The following is an 18,508-nucleotide window of genomic DNA, read 5'->3' on the forward strand; positions in this document are numbered from 1 at the left end:
GACTCCATGGTTTATCCCAGAAATCGCCTGAGCAGACTCCTGGGACCCTGAGGGACAAGTGCTGCAGCTGGCAATGGGGGGCACCCTAGATGGGAAGAAATGGAACCAGTCTAAAGAGGCTAAATGACTTGAGACCTATGTGAGAGAGAGAGGCCAGCCAAGCCACCAACCAAATACAAGCAAGTGAATGGGGGCAACAGAAGCCATCACATGTGGAAGCCAACACATGTGGAAGAGCCACCTAGCTGAGTTCTACTTGAATTCCTGACCCACAGAAGCCCCCAGAAACAAAACACACACATGAAAAACCAAAAAAGCAAAAATGAAGCATATACACTAAACATATAATTTGTTAAATAAATTGTTTGAAGAAACTGACACTTTTTGACTTGATTTTTTGAAAAATTAATGAAATACTATTTAATATTTTCATACAAACAAAATTCTTCACAATTTTATGTTCAATGCCAATTTCATTGCCACTATAAATAACCAGTAACACATTTGACCCTTGTATATCTAAACCCGCATAGAAATTTAACAGTAATTTGAATTGTTTAATATTGCAAAAACATTCGAAGCTGCCATGAGCAATTGCTGCAAATACTTTACCAATTCCTGGTGCCTCCAAAACATGGTTTGAAATATAAAGAGAAGCAAGAAGATGGATACCTGGTTCCACTGAAGAAATGATACTTTGTTATGCAAGATTTATTGCTCTCCTATCATCTAAAAGGAAGGAGTTGAGAGGTAATTAATTTATCTCATCTGATACCCAAGGTTGCTGCTGCTCAAATCCTCCCTGCACTTGGAAGCAGTCAGTCTCTGATGTTGGCGATGATATTAAACCCACAGACCTCACCGCATTGCCACTTAGCTGCCTTTGCACGCTGAAATGTGTTACATGCTAAATTTTAACACACTGAAAACGACCTGATGTTTATCCATGTGGCCAAGGTAACTGTTACCTTGTTTTGTGTAGAGCTCAGAATAAAACTTGATCTCAGTCTCACCGCAAAGAAGTTTAGTTCTTACACATAAGGGGCATGTCCTCTATAGGCAAAGAGCAGGATCATGCAGGTTGTACCCCTGAACAACCCTAGGGGGCAATCTTCACAGGGTAGTAAGTTTTCACGTAGTTTTAGTGATAGTTCTGCACAGACGGCAGTAAAGTGTCCTGATGAAAGAGAGTGTTTAACAAATTCTCACAAAGGTCTAGCAGCAATGTTGGGTCATTCTTTTCTCCAGAGGAAACTTCTATAAAAGTTTAAAGCTCTCCTAGACCATACATACATATATATACATATACCAACAGAACAAGTTTTATAAGCTTAAAACTTCTACATAAAATAGTAGCACACTACATTATTTCTCACTTTTCTTTTTTCACTTAATTTGTCTTGAAAATCTTTTGATGTCAATGCATACAGACATGGCTACGCATGTGCTATAGATTATTTAAACGTTCCCTTATTGGTGGACATTGAACTTGCTTCCAGTTTTTTGCTGTTACAAACAACGCTGCAGTACCCATCCCTGCATGTACATATTCTCAATCACACAAGTAAGGGTGTCTAGGAGAGATGCTGAGAAGTGATGTTGCTGGCCTACAGGGTATGCATGATTTGGTAGGACACTGGCAAATCACGCTTCAAAATTGTTCTTCCAATTTAGACTCTCAAGAACAGAGCCTGAAAATATCTGTTGTCACCATGTGATGCTCTCAATTACAGTTTTTAAACTAAGCCAACGGTTGAAAAATGGATTCTCCTTTTATGGTCTATTAGCTATTGGTACTTCTTTTGTGGAGTTGTCTGTTCACGTGTTCCGTGCTTGTCTCTTACTTCGTTTGTATATTTGTGAATGTGCTAATATTTGAAAGGTTCAGAAGGATATAAAGTGAAGAGTAATCTTCCTCCCACCTTGGCCCCAATGCCCTATTTCTCCTCATCCAAGTGCACCAGAGATATTTCATGCATATGCACAGACTGGTTATTTTAAAAAATGTAGGCGTGTCTATGCCTGTTCCCAGAAAGTTGCATACATGAGTATAAGCATATCCTCTTCTGCAAGAGTTATCACAATGAGATTTTGATATTAGGCAACCATTTACTCAGGAAAGATGAGGTGTGCTTTAGAAGCAATACTGTCTAAGTAATGCTTATGAAGCTCTTTTTTTACTCCGTTGCAGCACTGCGCTAAGTTGTGTTTTTATATTATCTTTTAATTCCAACCCTTGGGTAGATACTATCATGGATAAGAAAAGTGAGATTTGGAGAGATGAAGTGATTTATCAGGTCATGTGGCTACCAAGTGAGAGCTTTGGGAAGAGAACAGAGCTTTTGGCTCAGGAACCATAACCACTGCCCTCTATCACCTCCACATGGCTGTGGGCTGCGATGCACCCAAAATCTAGAACTAGTACCATGTGTATAAACTAAAAGGCTAGAGCATTTGCAGAGCAGGAACCTCTACTGGCTCCTCTATGCGAGAGGGTGGCTTCTCCATTGTTCTTTTGCTCTTTGGTTGACTGTTGGTGCTAATTATACCGTATTACAATTTATATCAAAGGCCTAGAAATCCTATGTCATGGGACTGGATTTAAGTACAACATATGCTCAGTAATGCTAAGTTCTGTTATTTGGTTTTGGTCAGTTTTAATGAACCCATTTATTATTTTTGGTTTGTAATAATAAAATCTGCCACTAAAACCAATGCTTTTAAAATGGAGTTTTGAATAATGCAAAGCTTTTTTTTTTTTTTTTTTTTTGGTTCTTTCTTTCCTTTTAGGGAATGAAGCTATTGGCTATTTGGAAAGAGCAGAATGACAGAACGTCACTGCAGCACGCATCCGTGGGTGGGTCTTGTGGAAAACTAGGCGAGGTACCCACCCCTCTGCTTGGTGTGTGCTTCTGTTGGTTGTTGTGAAATAATACAAAAAAAATACACACACACACACACACACACACACGTATGCTTCGGTTTCCCGGGATAGGGCTCCTAAGATCCTTGTAATTTCCTAAGTAATAAGAACATTGGGAGATCTTGTGTTCTAATACTTGGTTTTGACCCTGGTTCATGACACAGAGCTCCTAAATCCCTTGGAATTTCCAAGATCCTTTGGAATGTCTTTTGTTCTAATTAGGCAACGCTGGGTGGGTTCCTGGATAGCTTCAAGACAGAAGCTGGTCCCCAGAAAGACCAAACCATGGCTAGAAGCTTGAAACTTTCCACTCCACCTCCTAACCTTTAGCAAGGGGAGAGGGACCAGCATCCCAAAAGATCATACCATATATGCCTAGCCCAGGAAAAGATCAAAATTCAAACTTCGAAGTACAGTTTCCACTGAGGATATATCGCTTTCACACTGTTGTTAAGTTGAAAAATCCTAAGTTGAACTGTCATAAATCAGGAACCATCCGTAGGGGTGACAACTGGGACCTTGCAAGTGGCATCTGAAGTGCAGGCAGGCTTGTGGGCCTGAAGACTTAACCTGTGGGATCTGACACTAACTTCAGGTAGATAGCGTCAGAACTGAATCGAACTGTAGGAACTGGTGTCGTAGAATGGCTTGGAAACCGCACACATCTTGTATCAGAAGTGCTGCGGATGTGGTAGTCATGGGAGAGTAAAGGAGAAACACAGGAGGGTTTTTTCTTATACGGTTATGTAAAGACATGTGGACACATAGCCTGTCATCTGGCGATAATTCCCATTATATGCATCTTAGCATCTACTCTAAATATTGGTCTTCTGCATTTTCTTTCCTTTTTTTCAAGTTTTTTAAATTAATTTTTTAGTAATCTACACCCAGTGTGGGACTCAAACTCACAACCCAGAGATCAAAAGTCACATGCTCTTCTGACTGAACCAGACAGGCACCCCGCCCCACCCCCCGCCTCCGACCGGCATTTTCTATTTACAATAAAGCACGAGGATGTGTTATATATTCTTAGTGCTTCATCTTTGAAACGAAAATTTCCATTATTCCTATTTCAAACTTCTGAATAGTTTATATTGAAGAAAATCTTAAATTGTTTACAAACTGTGACTATTTACAAACACCTCTCTAAATAGATTAGGTTTTTTTTCCAATATTGAGCCATCAAATACTGAAATAAATTATATGTTGATGCTTGATAGTAGATTCCAACAATCATTCACAAACCCCTGATTTCAAATGTTGGTGTTCAACAAAGCAGCTTCCAGTGGTCTGGGAGTTCTTTATAATATGCCAATGTTACAAAGTCGAATTCTTCAAATAAATGTATAGCAACGCAATAGTATCTATTGCTGTTTATAAAGGGGGTTCATTTTTAAGAAAGGGTCCCTTGCTAAACACAATTGAAAACCACTATCTTGGACCACCGTAAAGAGGATGCTGTAGGATTCTGAGAGAGTGGGGAGCTGGATAAGAGAATGGAAAGCAGAGAAGGTGAGTGACATCAAGATCTGACCACAGTGAAAAGCATGGAACTTGGATCTCTGTGGATCAGGGAAGGGAGCAGGTCAAAGCCAGTGCCAAAGTTGGTAGGATTGTGGCATTACCTGAGAGAAAGGTAGTCCAGGAAGATGAAGTGGTGGGTAAATGGATGAGAAGTCTAAATAAGCCCTTTTGTCTTACAAATAGGTAATCGGGCCCAAAAGTTTTCTTTAGTCATTGTTTGGCAGGGATGCATAAGAGAGGTATTTTGAAAAAACAGGTTAGATTGATGGTCAGGAGTGGTTATTTTTTACTCATGTTAATCTGTCTTCATACTATTGAAAAAAGATTATGATTGTAAGCTCGGAAATCAAAATCCAAATTATTTGCAATTTGCTTAATTTTTTTTTTTTGCTGATGGCCCTTATTGTTTGATGCATGACAAAAACCACCTTCTGTACATCGTATCTACCATCACAGTGCTTCTCAAGAAGACAGGACAATTAATGTAAATTTAAAGGTAAAGAGTTTTTAATGTAATGTTCTGTATAGTAACAGCTAATTATAATTTCTGAACACTGAGTTCAGGCAATTTCCATTTGTACTGTCTGTGGGTTTTGCAATTTTCCCAGGGAATAGAGGAAGGACTCAGTGTCTTCTTAGTGACTTTTTTTGAGCTATAGGCAGTATATTGGAGGTGGCTTCCTTATGGGCAGCTTGGAGATGGAAGAGATTAGAGGATCAAATTATAGTAACAGTTATAATAAAGCTATAATAATGTTATAATAATAAATATAATTTCTTGAGCCCTTGCTGTGTATCCAGCACAGTTCCAAGAGATTTACCTGGATTAAATATTTCACTTTTTTTCTTAAAATAATCTCGACAACCAATGTGGGGGATTAAACCCATGACGCCAAAATCAAGAGTCATGTGCTCTACCAACTGGGTTGACCAGACACCCATACCTGGGTTATTTCACTTAACCCCCACAACAACCATATGTGGCTGGTGCTAATCTTACCATCCTCCTTTTTCAAATGGGAAAATGAGGCCCAGAAAGTTTAAATTATTTTCCCAAGATTGCATAATGAGAGGTAATAAAGCTAGGGTTTAACCGGGCCCTCATAACTATTGAGGCCAGACTGGACGGTTAAAAGAATTTCTTCTTAACAGCAATTTTATGGGGGCACCTGGATGGTTCAGTTGGTTAAGCGTCAGAATCTTGACTTCAGCTCAGGTCATGACCTCACAGTCTGTGGGTTCGAGCCCCATGTCACGCTCCCCGTTGACAATGCAGAGCCTGCTTGGGATTCTCTCTCTCCTTCTCTGTGTGTCACTCCCCCACTCTCGTTCTCTCTCTAAAATATATAAAAAATTTTTTTCTTTTAAAGCAGTTTTATGGTGACTTTCTCAGCTGGCTAGGATTTTTTAAGCGCCAGAAAGTCCTAGTTTTTTTTTTTTACCTGCCTACTGATGCTGTAACAAAAAGTCAGAACCTAAAAAGGTGGCAATCACCTAGCTTAGTCCCCTAGATTCAGGCTACACATTATAATTCTTAAGTTGGTAACACCACCCAGATGCTACATCCACGGAGTGCATTGAAATACCTCATTATTGCATCATTCTATTCTGAATTCTTTCCATAGTCTTCCTCTTTGTTAGGGCCATAATCCTAACAGATATTTAAATGACCTCCTATAGACTCTCCAAATTTTTTTTTTTTTTTTTTTTTGCTGCTCTGTCTACAGTTATAAGGTTGTGCTTTGACAATAATAAATTTAGAAAGATTTTAATTTTCCAGAATCTCTTGGGATCTTAGACATATGCAGCATTTTGTTTTCCATTCAATTCTTTCTTTGTGGAGCAAAGGAACAAGATTTGAAAAATAAACTTTAATTTGATTTTCAAAAGTGATCGTGTTTACATCACTTGTGTATTATGACTTGGGTGCAGTTTTAAGAGATTAAATAGCAATATTAAAAACAAGACAACAGGCTGAAAATGGGCCCCACCTCACCAAACTAAGACTTCATTACAGTTTCAGGATCTTCCAGAAATGGACTCTTAAACCAGTCAATCAGGAATAACCTGGTCAGCACAGACTGGGTAATCTGCCTGATACACTCCTGCTAAACCCTCCAGGAAAATAACCTGGCCACAACCAACCTGCTTTTTCCTAGTATTACTTGTTCTGCTCCCTTCTGCCTATAAAATCTTTCATTGTCCAGCTCCTCAGAGCTCCTTTCTGTCTGCTACATGGGATGCTGCCAGATTCATGAATAGTTGAATAAAGCCAATTAAGATCTTTAAAATTTGATTCTGTTAAATTTTAACACCAGTAGCTTTAAGATTCAGAGCTTTAAGTTCAGGATCCAAGATGTTAAGACACTACCTTGTAGACTTGGAAGTTTTGTTATGCAAAGTTAGTTTAGGTGTGGAGGATAGACAGGCACAGTTTTTCCTTTTTTTTTTTTTTTTTAACGTTTATTTATTGTTGAGAGACAGAGAGACACAGAGGGTGAGCAGGGGAGGGGCAGAGAGAGGGAGACACAGAATCCGAAGCAGGCTCCAGGCTCTGAGCTGTAAGCACAGAGCCCAACGCAGGGCTCAAACTCACAAACTGCTAGATCATGACCTGAGCCCAAGTGGGTCGCCTAGCCAACTGAGCCACCCAGACGCCCCAAAGACAGGCACATTTTCAGGTGGGCCTGGAAAGGCCCTGAATGATAATCTGCAGCTGGCTGCGTCTAACGGGTAATTTCGTGCTGGGAAAATGAAGTATAAGGCTACGTTTATTATTCTGGCCTGTAGTCATCTAGGAGCTGCTTCAGCGAACCCTGGGGTATTCCGTGCAAACAGGTGGTTCAGGCGGAGCCCAAGGTGTCATTGGGGAAGGATTCAGGTCCCTTGGCAGAAAAATTTCAAACATACAGCAAAGTTGAAAGAATTTTACAGCAAACACTCCATGTGCCCACCGCCTAGATTCTACCATGAACAATTTACCTTTCTTGTCGGTCACGCTATCTATCCCCTCTCTCCCCATTCATCAATCCTTCCATCACTAAGGGGGCAGGATTGGCAAACTCCAGGTGGCTTTCAGGTGGTGATTCCAAAGGATGCCGCTTGCACACCTTCAGCTTTAGAGCCCCGGCAAGCGCGGGTATTGCCTCCCCAGCCGGGTTTGGCGGACTCGGGAAAGGGAACGCGGGCTCCGGGGCGCCGCGGCGCACCCGGGCGGCGGCACGGTTCGCTGCAGCCCAGCTGGCCGAGGGTGCGTCTCATCTTCCGCGGGCGGGAGGGCGGGGCTCCCGGACGGCGCCGGGCTGCACCTGGGCTGGGCGGTGCGGTGGCGCCCCGGGGCGGCGGAAGCGGGAGGCCCGGCGGCCCCACGAGGTCTGCGGGAGCTGAGCGCGGGCGCGGGCCGCTACGTGCGCGGGGCGCGCGGGGCTGCGCTCGGGTGCGCTCCTGGGCGCTCGCCGCCGCCGCCGCTGTGCCTTTGAGTCAGCAAACTCCGTCGCCTGCCAGCCAGCCCGCCGGCTTGGCCCTGCCCGGAGGAACCATCCGTAAGTGACAGGAGCCCTGCGGGGGAGGCCTCCTCGCGCCGCCGAGGTGGGGACCGCGGCCGTGGGCGAGCCGGCCACCCTTTTCTTTTCCTGAGGGGCCGATGCGCCCAGGTGCCGTTCCCTGCGGGCCGGGAAGAGCTTGGGTCTCCCGGGATTGGAGCGGGGAGCTGCCACCTTTCCAGCCGGGATGTGCAGGGGAGGAAGAAATGGTCGGCTTCTTTGCCAGGGGAGGGCATGGAGCGTATTACGTATCGATACAGGGGTTTATGGCTGAAGAGATACCCCGGCGAGAGGGTGGGGCGGAGATGGAATCCTGGATGCCCAAAAAAGTGCTGTAGCACCTTACTCCAGGCCGGGTTTGGGTGTTTTTTTTTTTTTTTTTTTTTTTTTTTTTTAAACCCATGAAACGGTAGCTTTGAGTTTAGAAATTGGGAAGGATAGGTAGGGGTTTTCGTGGGATTGCGGGATTGAGGGAAGAGGCCCGAGAGAAAATCCACGTTGACTGGTGACCGGGTTTGGTACCACGGGAAAGCAACAGCCTGTTTTTCAGTTCTGATGCATCATACTTCTGTGAGATTATCGAGGGGAATGGTCACGGGGACGCAGGGCAGCGTGCTCTGCTTGAAAGGAAAGGCGTCTATTTCTGCAGGAAACGTTTTCTTGTAAGAATGATGGAATTAGAAATTTGAGCAGGAACGAGGCTTTCACGTGATCTCCTTCAAACCTTTCATTTTAAGGACGGGGAAACTAAGGCCCTGGGAGGGGAGTCCTTCAGCCGGATGGAAGCAGAAACAGGCCTAGATTCCAGTGGGCTTCTGACTCTGACCCTCGGGGGACGTGGAGGGGGGCAGGGGCGGGCTTGGAATGCAGAACTCCCTTTCCTTCCCCCCCACCCCCACCCCCACCCCCGCCCCGGGGGTGGGGGTGGGGGTGGGGGGCGGGTGAGCTGGGCCGCGGTGTAAGGTGGACGCCCGGGAGAGAGCCAGTGAGAACCCACCGGCTCCTCCATCCGTGTCCGGGAGGTACCAGGCACGTGAGGTGAGCACTCCTGCCATTTCTGCCATCACTTCCAGGGATGGCTGTTCCTAAGGCCATTTCTATTCTAAGGAATGGTAGATTTCAGGTTGATTACCGGGGGTGTTTTGGATAAAGGTACAAAAATAAAATACATTTAGAAGTAAATAGGGGAAGATGTGAAAAACGTGATTACAAGCACTGGCTTGTATTTAACTCATCGTCCTGTTTTCTTCTGCCGGAGTATTTCATTCTCAGTTCCCACCTTACCAGTTACCGGGTTCAGTGGTGAGCAAATTGGTGTTGAAAGAGTGGGGGCGTGCTCAGGTGACAGTGCTCCACACCAGGGGTCTCTTGACTGGCACTCCACTTCTCTCCCCACCACTCTGGGCTGTGGTGAGAACTTCCTCTTATTTTACTTTAGGGGAAGGCCTCCTGGAGAATGGTATCCAAAAAATAGATCTGAATTGTCATTCTTTTCTAAATAAAAATGTATTCATTAACGGCTGCCGATTGTGTCCTAGACGCAGTTTTTCGTGGCTTTGGAGCACTCTTAAGTATCTTCTTTCAGCCTTAGGGTCTCTGCTTTCATTTTAAAGGGTTCACTTTGTTAGTTAAACTAGTTTGTGAAATGGCCTCTTGTTTTTTTTTTTTTTTTTTTCCTCTTTTGGTGTCACTGCTGTGGTTTAACAACCAAGTTTGCAAAAGGCTTAGAACTGGTTGAGATGAGAGTCCAGCCTCTGTAGTCTTTCATTTCTAAGAGTGGCAAAGAAGGGCTTTTTGCCAAGTCAGGGCTGACTTCCATGGAGAATATCCCAAATTTTAGACTGTTAGCACCTACCTCTTTCTTTCTCTTGGTTAACGCAGTAACTATGAATCAGCATTTATGCTCTCTTAGCCCTGTTCAAATAAAAGATAGTACGGGGTAGTGGTTACAGATTATGGTCTCAGGCTCACCCACGTTGAAGTCTTGGCACAGTCATTTGCTAGCTGAGGTACTGTCAGTGGGGGCACTTAACCTGTCTGACTTATCCTTTATTCAGAAATTAAGACAAAAAAAGCAATGGTAATCCTTGCGTCCCAGAATTGTAAATAACAACAGCTGACATTTCTTGAGCACTTACTATGTGCTAGGCATTGTGAGAGACTTTTTATGTGACAGTCTCCTTAATCCTCACAACAAATTTACGAATCCGATCCTATTTACCTCTGGGGAAACTGTGCTCGCTTCGGCAGCACATATACCTCTGGGGAAACTAAGGCATCAAGGTATTTAAGACTTCCCTAAACTTCACAGCTCACAATTTTAACCACTCAGCAAATGTATCCCACCTTTCTATAATAGCTAATAATAATTTTGGACTTCCTGTAGGCCAGGCCCTTTTTCAAATAATCTATGTATATATTAACAGTCCTTTCTACCCCCTCACACTTCTTTTTTTTTTTTTTTAAGTTTTATTTAAGAGAGAGAGATAGAACACAAGCAGGGGAGGGGCAGAGAGAAGGAGAGACAGAACCCTAAGAAGGCTTCACACCATCAGCCCTATGTGGGCCCCAATGTGGGGCTCCAACTTGGAAACCACGAGATCATGGCCTGAGCTAAAACCAAGAGTCAGTCGGTCGCTTAACCAACTGCACCACCCAGGCACCCCACATCCTTCTTTTTTTTTTGGTTATAGATGGAGAAACTGTGGTTCAGAGCCCAGGGCAGACAACTAGTAAATGATGGAGACAACATTTGACCTGGGCAGCCTGGCTCTGGAATGGGTGCTCTCACCCAGTCCCCCGTGAATGTATGTAAAGGGCTGAGCCAGGCCTCAATCAAAGGCAAGTCTTACTGGCACTTTCATTTATTCTTCCCTAAGTAACTACTTCCTCCTCCCAGTTATCTGCAGAGGAGATGCTTTTAGTTCTGCAAAGATTCAACTTTGTGTAAGGTTTTATGATTCTATATACGTTTATGGTATTCTCTGGTATTTTTAACAGTGTGTGGTAGGTCTCAGAGATCTTGATCCTAGGAATACAGAGATAGGCTTTTGGGGATCTGTGAACCCCCTGAAAATGTCTGATTTTATACTCATGTGCAAAAGTGCATTATTCTGGAGGAGAGAATCCACAGCTTACTTCCGATTCTTAAAGGGTCACCCATGGCGGAAAGAAAGGTTAGAAATGACTGTTCTATTCCCGACATCTCATTTTACAAATGGGGCAATGGAGACCCAGTGGAAAGGCAGAATAACTTAATCTGAATGACACCGCTAATTAGGAGTAGAAAGGGGACCAAAACTCGGGTTTCCTGGTCTCGTCTTCTTTCCATCGCACTCCCATGTTTCCCTTTGGAATAAGTGGTGTCAGGTGAATAAATTATGAGATGTCAAAAGACTCACTCCTCACCCGATAGGCTGCCACAGTGTGTGGGGCCCGCAAAGCTTCCTGGAAGTACCTATCAAAATACAGCATCTTTTGGCATATCGTGTTGTAAACTGAACCCCTTTACTGTGATTCAGGATGGGCATCAACAACTCTGAAAGGTATGAGCAGGAGCATAAAAATGGGGGAGAAGGTGAGGAAAGAGTCCTAACATGCACCGATTGAGTCGCAAGGAGGCCATTGAGGCCTCTTGGTAGAATTGTAGTGTTAGAAAATGTTTTGCTGAGACGTTTGTAAATTCAATCTAAATTCCGTGAAGTCTGAGAATTCTGTGTAGTGTGTGAGTCACTAGGAAGTCAGGCCACCTCCTGGCCAAAGGCTGATGCTCCAGTGACTAAGCAAGACTGAAAGGTCATGAGATCTTTATTAGTTTAGGCCAGTCCTTTAACTTTGCTTCATTTTTACAAATTGATAAAGTTTACCTGGAAAAATAGATTTGTCCTAATAGGTAATACATTTTGAAATGTACCATCCAGCCAGATTTCAAAATGTATCATGTAGGACCAGGGATGGGGAGTCCAGAAATGGTTCCATTGTGAAGACAGGAATTGAAAGTAACATAAAATCAACTACAGTTAAGTCTGTTGAGATGGTTGCCTCATACCATTCATAAAAGCACATTCCATTTAGAGTAAAGATTATATGTCAGAAACAAATTATAGACATTAAAATATACATACATGTGATGGTTTTCAAAAATAACTTTGGAGTAGGAAAGATCTTGCCAACTTTAATACTCAGAAGGCATAAAGGAAAATAGTGATTTAACTTTATGAAACATTATACTAAGAAAAAAGATGTCGTAAACAAAGTTGAAAGGCAGATGACAGATTAGCAAAGTAAATAGTTGCAATATCTATAAAAGGCATGGAGTTTTCAAAGTCAATAGAGAAAAGAAAATAATCAATAAAAATACAGGTAAAGGCTATTAACAGGTAATTCACACACACACACACACACACACACACACACACACAAATGTTTAACTTTGTTAATAATCAGATAAGTGATTTGTTGCCTTCCCTGTTCTTCCACTCTCCCACTGACCCCTCCATTTGGTGGCCCCTTGGCCTGTCCTGATCTTCTTTTATTATTTATTTATTTATTTATTTTATAAATTTTTTTTAATGTTTTTATTTTTGAGACAGAGAGAGAGCATGAGCAGGGGAGGAGCAGAGAGAGGGACACACAGAATCAGAAGCAGGCTCCAGGCTCTGAGCTGGCAGCACAGAGCCTGACTCAGGGCTCGAACTCACGGACTGTGAGATCATGACCTGAGCCAAAGTCGGATGCCTAGCCAACTGAGCCACCCAGGTGCCCCCTGATCCTCTTTTATTTCTCCACACTCTCTCCGTATATCTGTGGTTTTCAAATGTTTTTGTGCATTAGAATTCTCTGGGAAATTTGTTAAAGCAGATTTCTGGGCCTTACTTTGATATTCTCATGCAGTAGGTCTGGGATGAGACCTGGGATTCTGTTTTGATTCCCACGTGATCCAGATGCAATGACAAACACTGGACAAGCTGGTTTAATTTGTTTCTGAGACTTTGAACCATTAATTCCTTGATGCAGATGGCTGGCTCTCTCGTGAGCCCCAGGATTATGTAGTTAACATCAAATCTGACTCCTTGGATGTGTCAGGGACATTTTAAGTGAATTTGCCCAACATTATTGACTCTCCCCTCCCCAGTTTTGCGGGGCCTGACACTCAAGCGGTGTGGGGTCCTCTTTACGAAAAAGAACGCAGCATTGTGAATGCAAAATGCAGTACAGGTCCGCAGAGGTGTCTGTGCAGATGCCGGCCCAGAAACTGGAGATTCTTTAACTTCTTGGTGATTCTTCCTCTGCTCCCCACTCTCACCCAACCCGTCCTCCTCCCTTGCCCATCTGAAGAAATCATTACTGCCGTCCGTCCATTCGTGTGTCCAGGCTAGCACCGGGAGCCATTTCTCCACCCCACCTCCCAGCCAGCTCAAGGTCTCAGTTCATTTTCCCATCTGTCTATGCTCCACCCCCTACCCCAGCTCCCCCCCCTTAGCTCAGGCTGCTGCCACACACATTCATATCAGCGCCTGATCACACCTCTCGTTCCACTCGGCTCCCCTCGGATCCAGTTTCCTAAATCAGCCAGAGTAATCTTTTTAAGAACATACATTGAAACGTGTGGTCTCCTGGATTTGCCAGCCCCATGGTGTGGACTGGATTGTCCCTGCAGATGGCTGAGACTCCTGGCAGGGCCATGAATGTGGGGTGGGTGGGAGAGGGTGGGGCTGGGGTCACACTATACCAGCTTGACCTTTTTGGGGACTGGTTTCAAAGAAGTGGGGTGCATCTGGGGAGGCACGCCCGCATTGTTCACTAAGGCTTGTTGCTTTCCCTCCCAGTTTACCGCCTTTTCCTGTTAGAACTCCTGTGGAGTGCGAGCAAAGTCGGGGTGGATGTCCATTCTTTGCCTTTTGGTGCATTCCTGTGGTGATTAGATGTTATGTAGTAAAATCAGACTGTTTAATTAGTTTGGGGAAGAAAGGCACATTCTCTTCTAACCCAGGTGGCACCTGGGGGCCTCCTGTTCCTTAGAGAACTAATAAACCTGGGGGAGAACCCACCAGCCATAGTCCAGGGAATTCCACAGTTTTCCCAGGTTTTCTGCCAATTCCCTGGGGTGCAAGTGGGAGAAAGGCTCACCTGCTCTCTCTGTTTTACTTTGGTGTCAGGCCTGACATGCTGATAGAGCAGTCTGCCACCATGTGCTTTGCTGGGTCAGTGGACTTAACTAGGTTAGTGGGAGGTCAGCCGGTGGGGCCCCTGACCCGCCATCTTGTGTGTCCTTCCCTCTGCCTCTTAGTCCTTCCCTCCCTCCCTCCTCATTTTCCTCTGAGCTCCAGTCTCTTCCCTCCATGACTCTGGATTCTTCCCAGGTCTTTCCTCAGACTTATAAACCCAAACAGTTCAAAGTGCAGAGCACAACAAGGGGCTTTGTATATTGGAGACTTGTGCTTCTTAGAAATTAGAAATATAAACACGTAAAGAAGAGAGTTTTCTATTAGGTGGTAATTTTCTCCCCCCCCCCCCTTTTTTTTTAATTAAAAGGTTTTTTTTGTTTGTTTGTTTTTGTTTTTGTTTTAATGTTTGAGAGACAGAGACAGAGCATGAGCTGGAGAGGGGCAGAGAGAGAGGGAGACACAGACTCTGAAGCAGGCTCCAGGCTCTGAACTGTCAGCACAGAGCCCTATGTGTGGCTTGAACCCATGAACCGCAAGATCATAACCTGAGCCGAAGTCAGATGCTTAACCGACTGAGCCACCCAGGCACCCCTCTTCCCCTTTCTTATTGACATAGCAGCTCTCCTTATTATAGAGTGGCATTTGGAAGAGCTGGGGAGAAGGGGGAAAAGGGGAGAAGGCAGTCATCCTCGCAGCATTCCGGGGTCACCAGATGGGTTGGGGGATGGTGTTACCATAGCTCTGGGTTCTGGTATCTCAGCAGGAGACACAGAGACTTTTTGTCAGCGATCTATGGATGATCAGACTCTGAGAATCTGGGCTTCTGCTCAAACACGCATGAAAGCTCCTATGCCAGGAAATCAATGCAGTGATTTACAAGGAGGTGCAGACTAGATGCTGGTTTTTTCCTAGTCAGCTCATTTCCCTGACAGTTGAGAAACCTTGAAAAACTGACCTCTGTTTTGAGAACTTTGCTTAACCGAGTCGGTAAACAAACACACGTCAAAATGCCCTTGGATTACAGTCAGTGCTTTGGCAAGTAATTTAGGGAATAATAACTTTGGTATTTTACCCACTTGAAAAGGACTTTCTATGTGGCTTATCTTCGCCTTCTTGGATCAAAGTTGGGCATTGGACATCCCCGGGTAAATGATTTACTGCAGGCAATGGCCCAGGTATGCATTTCACACACGTGGGCTGAGTTTCAGAGCCGTATAAAGATCTAAGATTTTCTGCTTCTGTAAATATTACTGTTTCATCTGACAAAACAGATACTTGAAAAGAACATTTTTTTTTTAAAGAACATTTTTTAAAGGCACAGGTGCTCTGTGATATTGAGGGAGACTTCAGCATTTTTCCTCAGGGGTCTTGGAGAAGTCTAGGACCGTAATGAACAGGGACAGCGGCTGACACGGCAAATCCTTGGCATCATGTTTGTTCCTTCAGTCTTTGCAGCAGATCGACGAAGTAGGCAGGTGTCCTGTTTTTACAGATGAGGAAACTGAGGCACAGAAAGGTTATTTTCTCCTGGCAAAGGGCAGAATGAGAATTCACAGTCAGGCTGCTTGGCATTGAATAGCTCCACTGTTTTCCCATTCACTGTGTCCTTCCTACTCCTTTTAGGGGAAGTCAGAAGGGAAATCTTGCTCAAACATGAAATCTCCCTTCTTGCTTGTCCCTCATTTTAACTTGCGAGTTCTTCCTATCTGGACTGATGTCACTTTGGACAGATTTGAACTTGACCAGTAGGTCACAGTTCCTTGTGTTGCTCTTCTCACAAGTAACTGAAATTGCCTCCCTAGTTGCAGTTCTTTGCAACGGAGGCTGCGAGCTCGTGGAAAGATTGTCATTTCCAGCGTGTTGTAATGCTTTTCCTTTTGAAAGAGAATTTATCACTGGTACTAAAGAGGGACATTTAGTGCTCACTTCTGTCTCTAATTTGCATCCCTGTACCCGTTTCTTATCTCACTCCCAACCTGTTCTCCAAAACAAGATTGTTTTGTGTGGATGTCCTACATCATCCCAGCTTGTTCCCACCCGACCTCATCTTTCTCTCTTAGCTCTCAAAACAGCGCCCTCCCCCCACCCCCACACCTTTCCAACTTCTTCATTCTGCCAGTGACCACAGTCTTTTTTCCGGTCACCTGATTGGTGAGTCATCACTGACTCCCTTTTCTCCATCATGCTCTTGTCCCAAGTTTTTTTCATGATATATATATTTTTAAATAGATTGTGTGTGTGTTTTTTAGAGCAGTTTTAGGTTCACAGCAGAATTCAGGGAAAGCACAGAGAGATTCTATATACTGTCTGCATCCCCTCCCCCATCATCACCCAGAGTCCACACTTGACATTAAGGTTCACTCACGGTGTTGTACTCTGTGGGTTTTGACACGAGTCAGACACGTGTCCACCATTAGAATATCCCACAGAATAGTTTCACTGCACCCAACACCCTCTGTGTTCTGCTTCTTGTTATTTTCTAGTGCTTTTCCATCCCCCCAGCCCACCTTGGGTCCATGATGTTTTCTGCTGGCTGGAGCATCCAAGCAGCCCCCTGATGAGGCTCATGGCCTTTAATTTCTCTCCCAGTCAATCCATCCTCCACCCCATCCTCGCATGAGTTGTTGCTATCATATCATGGCAATTTCCTCAGTCATCCCTGCCTTCCAGCAGGATCGACGTTCAAATTCCTCCTCTTTTTTTAATATATAATCTAAAAAAATTTTTTAAATTTATTTTAGAGAGAGAGAGCAAGAGGCAGAGGGAGAGAGAGAGAGAATCCTAAACAGGCTGTACACTCAGCATAGAGCCCGACACAGGGCTTGATCTCATGACCTGAGGTGAAAGCAAAAGCTCAACCGACTTAGCCACCCCAGAGCCCCATCAAATCCTCCTCTTATCATGCAGGGACTTCCCCATCCTAGATGCCCTTTGGAGCCCTTCTAGACTTACCTCCTTGCAGTATTCTGCCCACACAGCTCTTCCACTCCTGGGGGGCTGGATTCCTGGCTCTCCGAACGTGGTACTGCTGCTTAATCACCTGGTCCCGTTTTCTGTGCTTGTCCTGATGCGAGCATCGAGGCCTCCTCACTCCCTGTCTTCTCTGTGAAGCCTCTGCCTCTCCATTCTTTCTGTGGCCTTGTTGTCAGTGCTATTTTGGGGGGGAGACTAACACACAGTGAGTTCTGCATTACAAGCGGACTGTCTCATATCTGTGCCTGGGCATCTTTAGGCCGTGGAAGTGAGAAAGTGTTACTTAACCATTTAAAAAAATACCCGTCACCAGGACCAGACCTGTAACAATCAGACAGCAGAGGCTCAGTGATTACATATTGAATTGACTTGTCCTTGTCCCCCATAATGCTTAGAGGGTCCTTTATTGCCAGTGACACTATAGAGGTCTGTCATGTGAATGCAGCACACCTCTCTCAGTATTCTTTCTTTCTGAGGAGAAAGTCACATCTAGATGTTTGGCTGCAGGCTTTCCCAGGTTCATATACAGACAGGACTCTGCCCCCAGCTCACCTCCTAAAGCATTTGAGACATTAATGAGCCAGTGTATCGGTTGCTGTCTTTTAAGCATTTATTTCTAAGGAGATAGTGCAGGTGCCATGCTGGACATAGTGGGTCCCGTGTGGTGAGTAAGGAGGAGGCTGGTTACCTGGCTTTGGATCCTGGCTCCTTCACTTACTAGCTACACGACCTTGGGCGTGGTTTCCTTATTTGTAAAATGCAAGTAATGATACTTGGCCGTCTTGGGGATTAGATGAGATGATTCATCTTACAAGCTCTTCAGTATCTGACACATGGTTAGCAGTCTGCTATTTTTTATTTTGATTACAGTTTCTGATTATCAGCGGCATAACTGTAACATTATTCCCCATTCTCCTCTTTTACAGTCCAGTGGAGTTAGGTCAGGAGGAAAGATAGAAAACGACAGAGGAAGAACTGGGTGGCTCGGATAGTCCCCTCTAGGCTGTTGCTGGCTGAAAGCTTTCTTTTCTTCCAAGGTGAATGATTAACGACCATGAGTGAGAAGGGAGAGGGCTGGGAGGAGAGGCAGGTGGAGTGTTTGTATGCCCCTCCTCTCAGCCCACGTGGTTAGGCCGCTTAGAAACTTGATGGTGGTGCAGACATGGAGAAAATTAGTTGGGAGTAATGCAGTCAAATTTAATTGACCCGATATTTATTGGGCACTTACTATATGCCAGGCACTCTGCTAAGTGCTGTTATAAAGCCTGAATGATTTGGACAAGGTCCCTGTCCTTGTGGGACCTTTGAGAGGACAGATAATAAACAACAAAATAGATTAGTAGATAAAACAATACAGATTGTGATAAATTCTAAAGAGA

General features: G+C 44.3%; 1 protein-coding gene across 2 annotated transcripts in view; it reads left to right on the forward strand.

Moving 5' to 3' along the window:
* Nucleotides 1-7,791: 7,791 nt before the first annotated feature.
* Nucleotides 7,792-18,508, forward strand: part of SNX10 (sorting nexin 10) — a 75,303-nt gene continuing 64,586 nt past the window's right edge. The window contains exons 1-2 of one of the 2 annotated variants that reach the window (XM_047849354.1): nucleotides 7,792-7,989; nucleotides 10,683-10,830. The gene's annotated coding sequence lies outside the window, so the exon portion shown is untranslated. The remainder of the gene's footprint in view (nucleotides 7,990-10,682; nucleotides 10,831-18,508) is intronic. The other variant, XM_047849352.1, reaches the window with a different exon arrangement.

The sequence above is a fragment of the Prionailurus viverrinus genome, chromosome A2 (genome assembly GCF_022837055.1).
Source record: "Prionailurus viverrinus isolate Anna chromosome A2, UM_Priviv_1.0, whole genome shotgun sequence".
In the NCBI taxonomy this organism is placed as follows: domain Eukaryota; kingdom Metazoa; phylum Chordata; class Mammalia; order Carnivora; family Felidae; genus Prionailurus; species Prionailurus viverrinus.